The sequence below is a fragment of the Tamandua tetradactyla genome, chromosome 6, assembly GCF_023851605.1.
Source record: "Tamandua tetradactyla isolate mTamTet1 chromosome 6, mTamTet1.pri, whole genome shotgun sequence".
Taxonomy (NCBI): Eukaryota; Metazoa; Chordata; class Mammalia; order Pilosa; family Myrmecophagidae; genus Tamandua; species Tamandua tetradactyla.
In genome coordinates this window covers 13,090,741-13,109,549 of record NC_135332.1, presented here as the reverse complement: position 1 = coordinate 13,109,549, position 18,809 = coordinate 13,090,741, and the positions used below count along the sequence as shown (strand labels likewise).

At 50.0% G+C, this 18,809-nt stretch overlaps 1 long non-coding RNA gene across 1 annotated transcript in view; it reads left to right on the top strand.

Moving 5' to 3' along the window:
- The first annotated feature begins 6,020 nt into the window (after positions 1–6,020).
- LOC143687077 (uncharacterized) overlaps positions 6,021–18,809 on the top strand; it is a 147,529-nt gene continuing 134,740 nt past the window's right edge. The window contains exon 1 of the long non-coding RNA XR_013177404.1: positions 6,021–6,579. This is a non-coding gene — a long non-coding RNA (uncharacterized LOC143687077). The remainder of the gene's footprint in view (positions 6,580–18,809) is intronic.

The following is an 18,809-nucleotide window of genomic DNA, read 5'->3' as shown; positions in this document are numbered from 1 at the left end:
GGCATTCAGATCTCAGTCTTTTTGGGGACCCCCCGAGTGACCAGGTCAAATATATTTCTGATTGCCCAAGGATGGAAATGTTGGGATATTTATTCACTGAATCTGTTTCCTCATTGCTTGAGGGTTGTCCTTAGAGGGATCAACTCCTTGGCACTTTTGAGATGCTTCTGTTCAGGGCTGGAGCAGCAAGGAAAAGAAAAGAGAGAAAACAACGAGAGTCACAGGTGACAGAGGCAAGGAGTAGCCACTTGCTGAAATTGTCTATCTCGGCTGCAGGGGAACTCAGAGGCAAGAGCATGTTGGATGAGGTATCAACAGTGTCTGCAAGGATGGGGAAAGAGCCTTGTTCTTAGGCAGGTTCTGTGGAAACATCCAGCAGGCAGGTGGATGCAGACCCAGAGTTGGGCGAACCACACAGTTGGCAGAGTTGGGCATGAGATAAGGTACTGAAGGAGGGGGATGAGTGGACGGCTCAGGACTGGGGGCTGAAGTGTGTCCCACATTTAGGGAGCAGAGGAGAGTGCAGTAAACAGGGCAGAGACCCAGCCTCAAGGACACTATTGCAAAACCTAGGCAAGAAGGGGTTTCAGGAAAAGGAGATGCAGAGGGGGCACAGCTCAGGAGGCACAGACAAGCTCTGGACTGGATGGTGAGGAGGTTCCTCGGGAGGCTGCTTTTAGTGACATGATAGAGGTCAGGGCCAGAACGTAGGCTACTGGGCATGAGATGCTCCACTGGAGGTGGCGGAGGGGCTGAGTCCACCAGGTCACGCAAGAAGGGTGGATGTAGGAAGATGGCATTGGGGGCTCTGTGGACCTTTGCAACAGTTACTATGTGTCTCAGTTGTCTTACCTGTAAAACCAAAATGGTCATATTTCCAATCTCTTGGGATTACTGCAAGCATGTGTGATGCTCAGCAGAGAGGCCAGCGATTATGAGGGCTCAGGAAGTCTTTTATCATTTATATTGAGAATTGTTTGGGAGCAGAAGGGGAGAGGATAGTGGTGGGGAGAAGCTGGATCATGCTGTGATGTGAAGAGAAATGCTGGGCTTTGATGATCCCCTCACACAGGTGTCTAATGGACCTGCTGAACCCTTCTGAAAGTCTGTTACTTCTGGAGCAATTGCTTCCACTAAGTGGTAACATTTTGTTGAAATCTCTCTGGGTTTTCCTGTCCCTTAGTTATTTTAATCTTTGTATTAACTATGGAAAACCCAGCAACCTGGGCTTAATAATTAAAGCCCATAGGTATTTCCCTCACCTCTCCAATATGCCATGGTGCCTTGGGCGCTTTGTGCCGTCTCCCTCTGATGTGTCTGGGCATCAGCGCCAAGTCCAGCTGTGTATTTTAACCAGCCAGGGGGCACCTCCTGTGATCAGAGAGATTCACACGCTATGGGGCATCAGAATCAGTCTTGGATTTTGCTGAATTTCCTCCATGTCAAACTGCTTCTGAATGTTAGATTAGAAGTAAAACTGTTCTCCCTTGAACTGCTGGATGTATGAAAGTTCTCCAAAGCAAACTGTAATAGAAAAAGGAATGTTGCAGAACAAGAAGTAGAGTGCTGGGCCATTTATGTAAAAGATACCTTGTTTGTGGGAATCTTGACGTGCAATTTTTAAACAAAATCTAAGATCATGTATATACTTATGTCCACTTAAAAGATTAATAAGTTTTAAAATGTGCACCAGAAGATGCTGGCTCTCATTTGCAGAGTGTGGCCTGGGAGTCTGCATTTCTAACCAGCTTCCAAGAGGTGACGCCGCTGCAGTGTTCCTCAGTAGCCCTTTCGGTGCGGATAGAAACGTCCTATACCTGTGCTGTCCCATGTGGTAGCACCTGTGTCTATGGAGTGCTTGACATGTGGCTGGTGAGAGTGAGAAACTGAGTGTTTAACTCTGATTCATTTTAAGTCATTTAAATTTAAATAGCCACTTGCAGGCCAATGACTGTCACAGGGACAGCATAGCTGTCATTTGCAAACTCAAGGGCTGGAACTCTGTCCTACTTACCTGTGTTTCTCTCTCGGGCTTTGTATGTTGTGGGAACAATGATGATGACAGAATAATTATCATAAACTCATTATCTTCTTCCTTATTTTACAGAGTACTTTACACACTCCTTTCACGTACAGCACCTCATTGAAGACTCCTCTGTTATCCGCTACAAAGAGCAATATCAACTGATTCCCTGCTCTGTTACAGGCACTATTCTAAGTGCTTTCCATGTATTAACTCATTTGTGCCTTCAAACAACCATATGAAATTACCCCCATTTTACAGACGGTAAGTCTGAGGCTCACACTGGTCAGTCCCTTGTCCGAGCCACTCACTTGGGCAGTAAGAGCTGGGATTTGAGTTTAGAATCCAGTCTGGCGCAGATCACGAGTTTAGCCCTATGCTTTGCTGCCTGAGGGTACTTATTCTTTTTTTTTTTTTTTCGGGCAGGCACTGGGAATCGAACCCAGGTCTCCTGCATGGCAGGCAAGGACTCTGTCACTGAGCTACCATGGCCTGCCCAGGGTACTTATTCTTATCCCCTTTGGTATTTTTCCCCTTTAGCAGATGAAACCATTGAAATTTAGATGGAAGACTTTCCTGAAGGCATGTGGGAAGCTGCGCTCTGACCCACAGGCTAGCGCTCTCTATGCTGTATGCTCGTGGAGTCGAGGCATCCAGCATCACTCACGCCGCCATGCTGACCTCTTGCTCCCACACTCTGGGCCTTTTACATTCAGCGTCTTGCTTGCCACCCTCACAGGACCCTTGGGGATAACTCCTTTCCAAATGAGGGAAGTCAGATGGGCGATGCAAGAGCCTGGGGTAGGGTGGGGAGGGGGTGCAGTGGGGCAGAAGGAAGGGCAGGAGAACAGGACGCTGGATTGCTAGTATTGATCACACTCTTATTATCAGCAATGCACTGTTCTAGGTCCTTTACATCTGTTGCGCAACCTTCTTTGCCAGTTTATGAGCTTCATCTTTTCCTGGGATGGACCTTGGTGCAGTGGGTACAACAGTGGGAAAAGATTCAGCCCTTACTGTCAGAAGATTGATAGACAGGGCTGTCTGCAACTGTGGAGTAGGGCGGGGATGTTTCTGGTAGAAGGCTCTGCTATTTATTTGCTCTGGGAAGTTGAGCAAGGGGTTGAACTGCTTAGCCTTGATTTCCTCGTCTATGGCAGGGGATTAACAATACTACCCACCCTTGGCATCTTCAGGGATTCTATGACTTGATACATTGCAAATGTTCAGGAAGGTGTCTGACACTAGCAAACTCTCAGAAAACATCAGCAAGTCTGAGGGTGGGATGGGTTGGGGCTCCCTATAAAAGTCAAATGTATGTGTGCTAGTGCAGAGAGCTCTATTGCAGGCACCACAGTTAATTTCCAAAAACTTAATAAGCCCCTACTGTGGGCAATACCTCCACAATATTGAAGAATAAAATGCATGACATCAAGAAACTTAGTCTTGTCAGTTTAATGGCGTTAGTGAGCATCTGAGAGTGCTTCATTGAAAAGGTGTCATATGAGTTGTCCTGGAAGGGTAGGTTGAAAAGAAGCATAAAGCTCCACAAATAGAGACGAAGTGCATGCCAGGTAGAGGAGGCATTAATTGCCATGCCAAGGACTAAAGAGGTCTTAGGTCTCCCTGCCTGGAGAATGGGGTGGGGGGTGGGGCTTGTGGAATATGGGGGCTAAAGATCTAAAGGTAAGTAAAAGTCGGACAGTAGAAGACTTTGATGCCAGGCCATTGATTTTACTTGTGATTTTGTGGCTTATGTGGGGCTTCTGGAGTTCTAATTTTTTCCCTGTCCCCTACCATTTTCATCATTTCACCTGAAATTTGACATGTTAACTCTAAACTTCATGTGATGATGCAGAGGCCTAAGAATAGCCAAGAATCTCTTGAAGGACAAAGTGGGCGAAATGTCTCACTGAATATCAAGGAATAATAAATTTATTAGAATTAAGACAATGTGATAATGGTAGAGTCATAAAAAATGACCAATGGAATAGAATAGGGAACCGATCCCCAAAATGTGACAACTTAATAGATGAGAGAGTTGATATTGCAATTGTTTACCTTCTTTATGTGGATGTTTATGGGGATTGTGTGTGTGTGTATTTGTGTATGTGTATATATACATAGGAAATAAACTTCTCACTTTAGAATAGATTTAGATTTACAAAACAGTTGCAGAGGCACTACAGAGAGTTCCCATATATCCATACCCAATTTTTCTTCTTGTTAAATGTCTTATATTAGAATGGGATATTTATCACAATGAATGAACCAATATTGATACATTTTTATGACCTAGTGTCCATTGAGTATTCAGATTTTCCTAATGCTCTTTTTCTGTCCCAGGACCCCCATCCAGGATCCCACATTAGGTTTAGTCATCCTGTCTCTTTAGTTTCCTCTGGGCTGTGACAGTTTCTCAGACTTTCCTTGTTTTTGATGACTTTGACAGTTTCATGGACTGGGATATTTTGTAGAATGTGCCTTGATTAGGATTTGCCTGACGTTTTTGTCATGATTAGAGCTGGGGTTATGGGTTTTAGGGAGAAAGACCACAAAGGGAACGTGCCATTCTCATCAGATCATTTCAAGGGGACAGACATGCTATCAACATGACTTATCATGGTTGATGTTGACCTTGATCGTCTGACGGAGGTCATGCTTGTCAGGTTTCTCCACTGGGAACTTACTTTTTTTCCCCCCTCCCATAATTCACTCATTGGAGGGAAGTCACTATGTGCAGCCCAAGCTTAAGAAATGAGAAATTTATGTCCCATCTCCTTGAAGGAAAGTATCTACGTAAATTATTTGGAATTCTTCTGCATGACATTTGTCAATTTCCTCCATGTAGCAGTTGGGATGGCAGGAGTAGGGAGCTTGAAGCCCAAGTTTGCTTTGCACTAACAAGGAAATACTTATTGTCCACATTGCAGTTAGGGAAACTAGGTCATCCTGTGGGGCTGATGATATTGTATCCCAGGGAGGATATCGACCTCCCTTTTCAACTCTCTGGAAGCAGATACTAATATCCTCTCTCTGTGGCTAAGAGGAAACCAAGACATACAAGGTGTCTTAGTTTCCTGGCTGCTAAAGCAAAAAAAGCATACAATGGGATGGATTAAAGCATGTGAATTTACTGGCTCACAGTTTTGAGGCTAGAGAAGTCCAAAATCTAGGCATTAGCAAGGCAATCCTTTATCTCCTAGGATTCTGGCATTCTGGGGGCTGGCTGCTGGCAATTCTCGGTCCTTGGCTTTTCTATCACATGACAGAGCACATGCAGGCATCTTCTCCTTTCTCTTCTGGTTTCTCTCGACTTCCAGCTTTTGGCTGCTCCCGGTGGCTTCTCTTCGTGTCCAATTTCCTTTGCTTATAAGGACTTTAGCCATATCGGATGAAGGCACTCCTAACTCATCATCAAAAGTCCAATTTACAAACGGGCTCATACCTTCAGGACCAGTGTTGAGACGGGAACATGCCTTCCGGTAGGCAGGGGACAGGATTCAACTGTCAACACTTGGCAACTCCTCTGGGAGGTCCACAAAACTAGCTAGCGGTGGTGGTGGTGGTGGGGCATGTAACCTAACTGGGCTCCTCTCATTTAGGGGACTTGTGTAACCCATCTCTCCTCCCCAAGGGCCAGCCGAGACCTAACAGGTTGCGGACGGAGCTGGAATCTCAGTGTTATCTACAAGAGGAAAGGAACAAGGGAAAGGCAGCTTTTGTAGGAGAGTGGCAGAGGGGCCGCGGCGCAGTGGGTCAGCCCAGCCCAGCCCAGCCCAAGGATTCCTACGGTCACCGCGTGTTTGCCGGAACTGGGAAAACTGAACTACAACTCCCAGGAAGCCGATGGCCTTCACTCCTCACCGCCTCCTCCCCACGCTCCGCCCACCCCGCCTTCCTCCCCGCCTCCCGGGCCCTGGGTCGGGCCGCTGGTATATAGGGGCAGAATGGGCCGGCCGCGGGCAGAGCGCGGAGGCGGCGCGGGCGCGCGGTGGTGTCGGTGGCGGCGGGAGGACGCGGCCACCGCAGCTGGCGCCCGCCGCTCCGCGCTTCTCCTCCGGGCCTGGCCTGCGCTACCTGGGTCGGAGGACCTGCAGACCTGTGGCTGAGAGCGATTTGCCTTAAGCGCTTTTCTGGATTTAGCAGAGAGGATATCCCGGCGGGGATCTCTGGGCTTGCAGTGCGCAATGAGGGCAAAGGAGCTGCGTTTAAGCCGGGTGCGCTCCGATCGTAAGCAGATGGGATGCGCTCAGCTGATTTATCCGGGCGCCCGGGACCCGCCCTCGTCGCCCGCCCGGCCCGGGGGAAAGGAATGTGGCTGCTTGGAAACCCCCGCCCTGTGAGAGCCCCGCGACCTCCTGCGGATCCCGAGCGCCGAGGCACCGAGCTGGCGGCGCTTTGGCCTGGGATGCAAAATGGGGAATGGGATGGGGGCGGGCATTTTCCGACGACCCTAACGTGGATTACTTGGTGCATATCACCCGGGCGTAGAAAACCCACCACTTTATCTTCATCCGTGGATTGACTGATTCTACCCAACAGTCTACCTAGTGGTAAGTTTCTCTGCGGTTCGGGAGAGGGGATTTGATTTGATTTGACATTTTGGTTGTTGTCGTTGGTTTTCTTTCCCCTGCGTCGCTTTCCAAGCTTGCCGCCGTGTGGGTTGGAATTTTTGTTCCTGTAATTGACATCTGCTCGGAGGTCATTTTAGCTACCCGTCTAACCTCTAGGCGGACCTGATTCGCCCGGGTCGCGGTGGTCAGCGCCCCCCCGTCCCAGGTTGTCTCGTCCGTCGCCCTTCACTCCCCACTGCCTTCGAGACGCTGGCCGGTCCCGGCCGGAGCCACCGCGGGGAGAAGGGTCTCCGCGTCCTCAGAGCCAGCGCGTGCCCCCTTGCACTTGCCTTTCGCACTGCAGTTCTCCGAGCCCGTTACTTCGGGAGCGGTGCCGCCTCCGTGAGATCCCGGCCGTGCCCACCCGCCACCCAGGATGCGACTGGCGCGCGGCAGTTGGAGAAAGTGACGTGGACGAGCCCCTCTCGCCCTTGGGGCTGGGACATTCTGGATGTCGCCGGCCCTTTGGTGAAAGGTGGTCCTGCAAGGACTGGGCCACCCGTCAGCGGGCGCGCGGATGCGTTTGGCAAGGGCGTGGACAGGCTCTGCGGATGGGTGGGAAGTGGCAGCAAGTGGGTCCGCGCTCCAGCCGGCCTCACTGTTAATGGAAGAGGTTTCCCTGGCAATGCGGGGAAGGGGCCTTCCGCAGTTCCCAAGTCTTGTGTCCTGAGCTGAAAGCGAAGGGCTCATATACCCATAGGTCCCTCTTCTCTTGCTTTGTGTCTGCACTGTTTTGGGCAGCGCTGTGCCTTCCACTGGGTAGGACCCGAACAGATGTCTGTCGAATGATCAAGCGACTCTGCTCTGTATGTACAGGTATTACAGGTGTCCTCTTTTGGTTGGTATACTGCCCTCCTCCCTCAGGAACCCATGACAGCTGCCTCTGGCCCCACCTGGGTCCCTGGCATTGCCCACCTGGGTACCTATTTCCTGGGGCCCTTCCCAGCCTGACTTTCAGGAGAGCAACTTGAAACCCTGCCGACTGATGACTTCAGCACCCCTCTGATTTTAAAAGTAATCTATACCTTTTATTTTATAGAAAACTATTTTTAAAATGCAAAAAGCAGGAAAGGACACTCAATTCCCTCAGTAATGCTGGAAAAGTTTTTCTTTCCTGGTGAAATCTTGTTATGTATACTACTTTGTTTCCTGCCTTTAAATTTTTTTCTCAACTTTATTTACATGTTTCCCCATGTAATAATTGTATTGCTCTATTCTACCGCAGGCATTGAATCATAATTTGCTTAACAATTTCCCTATTGTTGGACATTCAGGTATTTCCAAATTCTTACCCATAAAAGTAATATATTGGCGAACATCTTTTGTCCGTAGGGATTTGTCCACATTTTGGATCATTTCCTCTGGAAAATTCCCAGAACATAGTATCTTTGCTTTCAATGAAAGTCACATCCAAAGTTAAAGGACTGCTTCTAGTATTAGACATTTCCAGGGTGGGCGTGGAGGAAGATGGCACCAGTTAGCTACCAGATTATACCACCCTGGGAGCAGGGACCCGGTTGGCAGTCCGTAAATGCTTGCTGAGAGAGTGCTCAGTGTTTTCTTCTGTAAGAAAGAGCTCATCAGCCTTGGCATGAGGGTAACTGAAAATCTACTCTCAGGACTATGATGTCGATTTTTTGGGCAGTACCATAGATTGAGACTTTTTAGGCATCTGGGTTAAGACTGGTGTCCTTTTTATAAATTAAAGTTTAATTTTGAGATAAAGCTAGACTTACTAAAAAGTTGCAAAAATAGTACATAGAGTTCTTCTTTATCCTTCATTCAGCTTCCCCAAATATATTTTCTATGGTATATATTATGTTTGTCATTTTATATGATATTATATATATATATATCCATAAATAATTGAACCATAGTGCAATTAGCAAACCTGGGAAAGTTACAGTGATACGAAAACATTTACTGATCTACTGACTTTATTCAAGGCTCTCCAGTTGTCCCACGATAGTGTCCTTTTTTTTGGTCCAGGATCCAGTCTGGGATAGCACATTATGTAAAATGCTGTCTTGAAAAAAATGAGAGTTGAGAGGGCAACGGCAGCCAGGCTTTATTCCAGAGAAGGTTTGAAATTGGGAACTTCCAGTTCGTTTCCCAGGTTCGCTCATCCTCACTTTCCTCCTGCCTGCTCCCTATTTTTAGCCAGGCCAGCCCAGGTCAGGGGCCCCAGGAGCTAGAGGGCAGAGTGGCCATGACAGCAGTGGGGAAGCATCTCTAGGTACCCCCTCCTTCCCTCTTCCCAGCCTCTCACTGGGAATTTGTCCTTTAGCGAAAATCGGGTTCTTCCCCGACCTGCCCCGACTTGTCTCCTGAGGGGTAGATGAATGACATCCGGTGTGCGTGACAGCCAGCCGCCAAGCAGGCGCGTCCGCCGCACATGCACACGCCGCAGCGCCTGCACAGGTGACTCAGGCGGGCATCAGCGGAGGCGTCGGCGGCGCGAGGTGTGCAGAGCCCCGTGCACGCAGCGTTTCCTGGTTATTTGGGCAGTGCCAAAGGTACACGGCCTCTGCTCTTACCTCCGAAGGGGTTTAGGGGATTGCCAAGCAATCTTAGACTAGGAAGTGATTCCCATGTCTTTAGGGGACTTTTACCTGAGCGGAGTGGAGGGTTTGGGGTGAGGAGAGCCGGCCTGAAGGGGTGTTTGGAAGCCACTGACGGGGATGGAGGCTGGCCCGGGCGCCTTGCATAAAAGAGTGCTTGTGTGAAGTTGAGGAAACCCATGAAAGAGGCCCTTCTCCTGCCCCCTACAACAAAGAGGCTACATAACACGCAAATTAGGGTTGTCTGCTTGAGTATTACTCTGCCTTCTCCATTTTGGAGTGCTTGCCTGCAGAAAGTGTAAGGTGCTGTTTGTTTGGTACAAAGAAGTTTTGAGGTTACTTGAATTTCAACAAAACAGACTTGTGTTGTCCGGATAGAGTTTCTCTGTTACTGTTAGGGGATGGTCTCCAAGACTCGGTTTTTCTTTTCCTCTTTGAACTATCCTGCTAACTTGTAAATATCCCCTGTGCGCTGCAGCCCCTCCCGGCCCTCCGGCGATAGCTTGCAAACAGAAAGATTCTAAGACCCCCTGCTCTTTTTCTCTCTCACAGACACAGACGTTTCTATAGCCAGCCAAGTCCAGCGAAGATCATAACAGGAAGTCTTAGTGGGAGAGGGTTGGAGACGTAGTGACTAAACTATCTGGAACAGCACTTCTGTCTACTCCTGCCTGGTCCCTCTGCTCAGCATCTCCCCTGGATCCTCCCTTCTTAGAAGCTGCGACTGTTCCTAGATCAGTTCCCCAACATGGGCTTGAATGATATCTTAGCCAGTTAAAGCCTGAATTGAGCCTTTTCCTTTGGAAGCTAACCCAGTCATAAACCAGGTCTCTTTCTCCTCCTCCAGGAGGGCTTCCCGGCTTTACCTCCATCTGATCTGGACTCCCACGTGCACTTATTTGGTGTGTCGGTACAGGTTTTTACATAGCAGTCTTGAAACCACGTGCTTTTGTACTTGTTTAAAAGAGAAGTGGCCACATTTGGGCCAAGGATAAAGGGACTGCAGTTCTGGAATCCTAGGAATAAAATCAGAGCTGCCCGTCATCCTCTGAGGGGTTTGGAGGATGCCATTTGCTAAGTGCATTTGTTTGGGTGCCCACCAGCCCATGACTCCTCTTTCTGGCCGCTGTCGTCGTGGGCAATGTCCAGTGTCACCAGAATAGCTGGCTGGAATAATTTCTCTCCCACACCGGGTAAGTCTCCTTGGGTGGTGTGACAGACGCTCACTTCAAAGGGTGGGGTTGCCCCTGGATGAAACTTTTCTCTCTTGGCCATGCCGTTGGTCAAAATCCTGTTCAAAATCACTTCTGCTCCTTTGATTTGAGACCTAGGTTTGTGCCTGGAAAAATGTCCAGGAAAACCCTATCCTGGCTGATGGCGTGCCATGCGAAAGGCCTGGGGGGAGCATGCAACCCAGAGGAATGCTGAAGTGGCAAGTTTCTGTCAAAGAATTATTTTTGTGATGTGAATCATCACCTCCTCCCATATTTGGTTTGTTGGTACAGGTTTTTACATAGAAATCTTGAAACCAGGTGCCACTGTACGTGGGTGAAACAGAAGTGACTGCCTTTAAGCAAACGGTAAAGGGCAGTCTGTTGTTTGGGGGCCCTGGGAGTAAGTTAGACCTGCAGCCTCTCCCCTAAAATCTGTTGGGCCCCAGCTGGCTAATTACTGTCTGATTCGAATAGTTCTCAGTCCCATTCCTTTGACCTAAAAAATTCCCTGGACCTCATTTCACTTTAGCAAACTTTACTCTGTTTGAAATGGACTGGACGGGACACAGGGCGGGACCAGGCAGAGAAAGCCTCTGCGCCTGTCCCGCAGTCCATCTCATAATCCATTAGGATTTCACGGCTGGCCTTTGGAGCTCTCAATGGGGGTATCCCCTTCCCTAATTACAGACTCGTCTCCAGTTATTTCCCAATAGGTTTCCCCTCTCATTTTTAATTCTGCAGTATATGGGGTGCCTGCTGGATGCTTCCTTGGACATTACTGGGTCTCCTTTGGCTTTTGGCACCAGGGCTCAAGTGGCCTTCAGTGGACAGGCAGGTCTCTGCTGTAGGTTCGGCCTGGGAAAACAGGTATCTGAGACACTGGCCTCTGGCGACAGACTCTCAGTATGTGAGCGAAACCCTTGGGTGCCTTAAGTGACAGTTCTTGTTTTCACGGTTGTGCCTTCTTCACTTACCTCTAACTTTGAAGGTAAATTGTCCAGTATTGTTATTTTTTTTCCCCCAGGCGTGGTCACTGGGAGCCTGTGGGGTCGCCTATCTTGGAGGAAGCAAACTTCCTTGAGAGCCCAGTATTCAGGCAGACAGGGAGCAGGAAGTTTGGGTGGGTGGGACTTAATCCTCATCTGTCACATCTATTCTTTTTAAATTAAAAGGGTGATGAGTCAACCTGCCATTGGGTTCCTACTATTGGCACCGGGATTTTTTCAAATTCTCTTGTGTTCATAACTCATTTGCTATCACCCTCAACTGGGTGAAAAGTCAGGTGTTGTTCCCATATATTAGAGGGGGTAATTGAGGCACAGTCGAGTCAACCAGCCCCTGGACCCTAATTCCTAGTCTAGCACACACTGCGAAAAACGAGTATTTTGGAAGTGTTGGTGTGGAGAGGGAGGGTGGGAGGTGCAGACTGGACTATCTGAAGAAACGCCGGAGTAAATCCTTTGCGCTCACTTGGACAGATGTTCATATATGAAGTTTCTGAGTATAGGGGTAATGGGGGCAGTTTTTTTTATATAGAACCCTTTTCTGCATAGTTGAATGGCTTAAGAAATTTCTTTTTGAGCACAAGGGTGGGATGCCACATTTCCCCGGCTGCTGCCCTGGGTTTTTCTGCGGACACTGCGTGTGAGCCCCTGCAAGCTAAATCTGCTCTGGCTTGTGTTTGGACGTCCTTCTAAGCACGCGCCTGCCCCTCGAGGTGGGATTAGGCTGTTTGCAGTAAGTGGTTTTATGGGCCCCGGGGGACAGATTGTGTTTGCTTCATGCCTCTGCCCTGCTCTGCCTTCTCCGGAACGCTCTGCCTTCCCTCGCTCGCTTGTGCAGGTCTGGAGCCCCCAGACCCATAGTTTGTCTTCCATTTTATTTTTTCATTGTGTGTCTCTTTTTACTGCTAATACTAAGGTAGCAAGGAACAAAGCTACTGTTCCGGGGCTGCGGTGACAGGGCAGGGTGGGCTTGTGCCAAGGGGCTTTCTAGTCTTCTCTTCCCTGAGACCCTCCCACCCCTGACCCTTCTTTGTGCCCCCTCTCCCTCTGGTTCATGCTGGCCATGTTCAGGAGCTCCAGGGTTATGCTGGAATGGATTTTTCCGAATCTAAGGGAGTTCATGGCCACTGGCAAGCCCGCTGGGAAAGTCAGGTGTTTGGGTTTTTAATTAAATTTCTAAGTGGAAACCCGGAATGTGGTTAACCAAAGAGCTGAGATGGCCGTGGCCTTCTCAGCTCTGGGCTTGTGGCCTTTCCAGGAATTTCTGTCCTCTCCCTTTCCTTCCGCTTGCCTACGTTGCCCTGTTTTTACCCTGTTGCCCTCTCCCCCACCTCCGCCCCCAGCTGCTGTGATTGAACTTGGCTTGTTTCCCCATTTCCTCACCCTCTCCAGCCGCCCCTGCTCAAACACTTCTGTCTGTCCTGGGCATCATCACGTAGTTTTATATCATTACAGTGATCATGTTTTAGAACATTTGCATCACTCTAGAAAAAGAAAATAAAAAGAGAAAAGAAAAAAAGGGGGGGTTACTTTTAATTGCAGATCACAGCGAAACCAAGTCTAACGCCCCGTCCCCCATGCAGAGGGGCCAGTCAACGGGGGATGCCACTGCGGCTGTCTGCACTCCCGGTTGGGGCGCACACCGGCCATCCACTGCCCACCCCCCCCACTGCCACCCTCCCTGTGCCAGGGCTCAACAAGCGCCGCCCACCGACTGGAGCCGCCTGCGGAGCCACCGCGTCCTAATGTAGGGAGGGGAGAGGAGCTGGCCTTCCTGCAGGCCTGGGGTGCAGCGTCCACTGCTCTGGGCCCGGAGGGACCCTTCAGCTGCAGGGTCGGGGCCTTCGTGGCGTCACGGGCATCCCCGCCGCCCCGCCCCCATGCCCCGCCCCCACGCCCCGCCGCCCCGCCCCCATGCCCTGTCCCCCACGCCCTGAGCTCTGGTGGATGTAGCGGCGGTTCTCACGTGCACAGCAGTTATGGGGCTGTGCACAAGTCACCGGGCTTCTCTGGGCTCCGTTGCTTCCCCATATAGAGGAAGGTCATTTTTTTTTGGGGGGGGTCACTATTTTTTTTATTAAACTTTTTTTATTGATGAAACAAGGTAGAAGCACATACATTGTTAACATACAAACATTCCATACATGGTGTACAATCAATGGCTCACAATATCATCATGTAGTTTTATATTCATCACCACGATCATCTTTAGAACATTTGCATCGCCCCAGAAAAAGAAATAAAAAGAAAAAAGAAAAATCTCATTGATCCCATACTGGGGGGTCACTCTTAATTGCAGGTCACAGAGAAACCAAGTCTAACGGGTGAAACGACAGAGAGATCTAGGAACTGGGCTTCCTGAGCTATTTGGTCTGATTCGTTGGCTCCGTCTCCCCCAATTTTCTTCATTCTTCCCACGTCTGGAAAGAGTTTCATTCTTAGGTTTACTTACCTTGTGGTTGCTGCAAGGATGCTGTTGGCATTTCCAGGCCTCTCCTGCTTCGATGCATCCAGGGCTGGGGCTGCCTTTGAGCACGCGCTCCGTGCACCCGAGGGTGGACGCACCTTGCCCAGAGCCAGGGCATTTTGCAGATGCCATTCAGGGCCCTTGGGAAGCGAAGATGGGCGTGGAGAGTCAAAACAAAGTTTGCTATGAATAGATTAGACCGCTGGGCACTTCACCAGAGTGTCCGCTTCCGGGGGCAGGGAATTAACTCTGTTCTCCTTTGTGACCCCAGTACCTAGGAAAGTGGGAGATGTGTGTTAATGTTAAGGGGAAGTTGATAAACGAGTGGGACTCATAATTTTCCTTTTCCTCCCTTTGTGTCTCCTGAAACTGAAGGGCTGGGTGGTGCTTCACCAGGGAGCCGGCAACGGGGCTCTTGGGTCCGAGTCCAGCCTTGCAGCTGATGGTCCCGAGACTAGGTTCTCATTTCATGCCCAGAAGCCTGTTACTGGGGAGGGAGCCTGACGCTTGGAATGGGTCTCCTACCCGAGGTTCCTCCAGAGAGAAGGAAAACGCCCTCCCTCGCGCTGAGGGTGCAGTTCTCTGCCAGTGGCGTTGCTTCCACTTCTACTTGGGAAGGTGGGTTTGTGCCATCGGAGTAGAAATGCCCAAGGGCGGGGATGGGGGGTTCCTGTCCCCTTCTCGCTGGCCTCCCCACCCCCCGCAGGCTGGGCAGAGAGAGCTTGCCCAGGGCCGCCCCCTGGGGGCGTTTATATGATGGCTGCATCAGTCCTGTATTCTTGTGCCACCTCGGAAGTAGATCTTCTGGGTGCTGCCTGGTAGAGACAGGCTCTCTTCCGTGGGCTCCTGAGCTCAGGGTGGGGACCCCATTTCGCTTGCTTTGTCCGCGTAATGCAGGCGGGTCTTGTTTGAGGAGCAGCGATTTATGCTCAGGGGTTGTGTGAGCTCTTAAGGGGAGCCTTGCTGCCTGGTGGGTGCTACCAGCTCTCCTGGTTTGACATTGTGTGGGAAAAATCTCATTGTCATGGTGATAGACTATTTCTCCTTGAAGCTTGAGAATGCACAAGCTTTGTAGAGACTGTGACAAGTGGAGGAAAAGACATTCACTAGCTCATCTTGTCCTATTTAAGAGATGAGGAAGTTCTGCTGTCCAAAGCCACCCAGCTGGTAGGGAGAAGAGCTGGGACTTGAATTGAGGTCCGTCTTGTGTCTCGTTGCCAGCTTGGATTCCTCTTTCTTTTGGAAAGTGCTGGAAGTCATGATCCAATGGTTTTGATAATGTTCCTAGAACTCTGGTTAGTCTTTCACCTCTTCCTTTCCAGGAACCCACTGAGAACATTGAGACTGGATTTCTTCCAGTTCTGCATCATTTCAGGAGTGAAGTTGGAGAGGGAGTTCCCTCTCCCTTACAAATTTAGGCAGTAAAGTAACAATTAAAATAATTGACACCAAAATGAATTGAAAGTTTCCTTTAACTGGAGTTTCCCCTGATGAGAAATTCTTATTAAGGGACTCCCCAGCTGCACGCATGTTCGGTGGTTGGGGCTCCTGTGTTTTGGCATCCTTGCACACCTACAGATGTCTCATCTGGCTTAGTTAGCCGTGAGAAACCGTGCACCCCTCCCGTGGCAAACAGGACAGCCAGGATCTAGAGGTGGGTGTGTTTGTCTTTGAAACAAGGAAATCTTCCCACCGACGGTTCTGGCTGTTTCCTTAAGAGGGGCACATGTCCAAAACACACGTTGGTGTTGTGGATTCCCTTGTCCTTGAAATCCCAGGAAGGAGGCAGAGGCCAGGGCCTGCCCAGTGAACTCCTGTACCATTTTACATCTCCTGCCATCACTGGCCTTTAAGGCGATGAACCTGAGGTTGGTGAAGATGGGGTGCACATGGCTTATGGAGCAGAAAGTAGACAGGTCTGCTCTTTGAGGCGTTCAGCCGTGTTCAAGGGTTCCAGCTCCCCGTGGTGGGACAGGGCTCTGCGGGCCTGAGTCCCCGAGCTCAGAGCTTGGGTGAGCTCTCAGGGCAGCCCTTGGGGTGCTACACTCGCCCGTCTGATGTTGTGCCTGGAAATTGGAGAGGGCTACCCAATGCTGTGCCAACATTTCCTGGAAATCAGACGGGGGCCTGCTGTTTGGGAAGATGGTCCCCGTGAGAAATCCTTGCCTTATCTGAGCTGCGCTCCCGTCAGCTGCTGTCTGCCCTGCCCTTTGCACAAAGATCCTTTCAACTGATGTGATTGAGAGGGTGGAGAATGGGGCCTCTATGTGGCCTTGACGTTGGCGGGGGGTGGGGTGGGGGTGGTATGAGAGTGGGTGGGAGCTGGAGCATGTTTCATTCAATGGGCTGGGGAGACTGAGTCTGGTATCCCTCCTCCCCATTCACTGCCCGCCCGCACCCCCCAGCCCCTTCTGGCTTAAACCTGTTACTCCCCCTAAAAGAAATGGAGCAGCTCCATGCTCTGTCTGCTTGACTGATATTGGTGGATTTAATTTGGAAAGAGTATTTCCATTTTCTAGCCAAGAGGTCCAGGTCATTTTTGGCTTTTTTTTTCTCAGAAGCGTGGGATTTGGGCTGTTGTTTCCATGGCTTAAGCAAGGGCTGTATGTAAAAGTGGGGTGTGCACTTTAATTTACAAGGCAAATGGGGTGGAGAACTGCTCCCCCAAATCTCTGTGGCCTTGAGCGGCCAGCCAGGAGTGGGGTGTGGGGAGAGGAGGCGGGCGGTGTCCTTGCCGGCTCTTCCTTTCTGGGCCTGAAATGGGCATCTCTGTCACAAAAAATGGTTTTCCCTGTGGCAGGTCCGTGACTTCTTTTCCCAGGGGCGCTGTTCTCTGCATCACTGTCCCTTTCTCTCCTAACACACGGCCAGTGTTTTATACTCATAGGGCTGCCATATTAAACTGCCACGTGCTGGCAGCTTACAGCCACGGGACTGTATCCCTTCACAGTCCTGGAGGCCAGAGGTCTGAAATCAAAGTGATGACAGGGCCATGCTCCCTCTGAAACCCGCAGGGCAGGCCCCCTCTCAGCTCTTCTAGCTTCTAGAGTTTGCTGTCAGTCCTTGGCATGCTTTGGTTTGTAGAAACATGAGTGCAGTCTACCCTGCTCCATCTTTACACGGCCTTTGCTCGGTGACCGTCTGTGTCTGGATGTCCTCTTCTTATAAGGGCAACATGGTAATGGATTCAGGGCCACCCTAATCTAGTTTGGCCTCCTCTTAACTAATCACATCTCCTAAGACCCTATTTCCAAAAAGGTCACATTTGTGGGACTGGGTGTTAGGGCTTGAACGTGTCTTTTTGGGGAAGGGAAGGGACACAATTCAGCTGATAGCCATTGATGACACTCAGAGTCGGAGCAGATGTAGAATCCAGGAGTGTCGGACAGCGGTTGTCCGGGTTGAATAAACTCTCTGACCGGGTGCTATCTATTTTTGCAAAGTTTTCTTTTTCATCCAATCTGTCTCTTCCCTGAATATTTTCTTATATAATGTTCTCTTTTCTTCTGTAGAATTCTGTGCTGCCGTGATGTTTCCACACACATGGGTCCTTTCCCTTCCCTGTAATCACAGATGTGGGTTCTCTGATCTCACGGCACTGTCACCCGGTAAAGACCCGCCGTGCACTCGGAGCTGTGCTGGACTCAGTCCCAGCCCGTGGCTGTGGGCCTGGGGCTGCCAGCTCAGTGGACTACGTCCAGGTCATCCTAACACATTCCCGTTATTCCTGGAGCTTCCCGTCTTGACTTTTGAAGATTTAGATTTCTAGGGCTGCAGTGAACAGAGCACCAGGAACTAGATGGCTTAAGATGGCAGAAATGTATTGTTTTGTAGTTCTGGAGCCTGGAAGTGTGAATACAAGGTGGCAGAGCCAAGCTTGAATCGAAGCCCAAGTTCCTGAGGACAAATCGGTTCCATGTCTCCTCTGGCTTCTGGCCTGGGCATCCCTTGGCGTTCTCTGCCTCCGTCTCCCCATCTCTGTGCAAACTCCTGCTTTTTAGAGGGATACCAGTCACGACGGATTAAGGGCCCAACCTGTTCCAGTATGACCCCATTTGAATTTGGACTGGCCCTGTTTCCAAATAAGGCCACATTCTGAAGTACTGGGACTGGAATGTTCACGCATCCTTTTGGGCATCCCAGTTCGGGCGTAGCAGAAGCTGTGGCTGGTCTTTGCTGGGAGAGGTTCCAAATGTTGCTTGCCCCTGTGCCTGGAGCCTTCAAGTGGCGGCACAGGCCCGAAAGCCTGGGCCCGGGCTTTTGCTCTCTCGGCCTCCTAACTGGTTGCGTGGCTCTGGGCAAGTTCCCTTACATCGGGGGGCCTCTGACTCCTCTTTTGTGTGCATTAGATCCAGATAATTCCTTGATTGAATGTAATGTCAAGGCACCACCTGGTCATTTCCTTCCTCTTTTCTGCAATTGGCAAGAGCAAGGTAGGTAGAGAAATGTGATGATTCTCAAAGGACATGCCAGCTCGAGCTCTTCCTGCAGCCTCTCTCAGCTCCTTGGAAAAGCACTGAATTGAACATAAATGGAACCAAAATACAAAACAGTCTTGTTGGCAGTCTTTAGAAAATGTCACTTATGACTGTTGTGATGTATTTTAGAAATACCTTATACCAAAATAAACAAATGGAAGAGAAGAAACTGTCCCTCCTTCCCTCTCAGCTTGAGAGAATTGTATTTATCACAGGGCTTTTGGGTGTTTTGTTTATCCCTATCCGGAGTGAATATTTGGACTCACACTGCTCTGACAGCACCGTTCCATTAGGACAATATAACAGATGCCCTCACTTAGGTAAAACGGAGCTCCTGTGGTTGCTGGTGGGGTCGTGTCCGGGGGGTGGGGGGTAGGGGCCACCAGGCTGGCGGCATTGGGGGAGCCTGGAGGTTGGCTTCTGCTCTGTGGGGTGGCCAGTCTCTG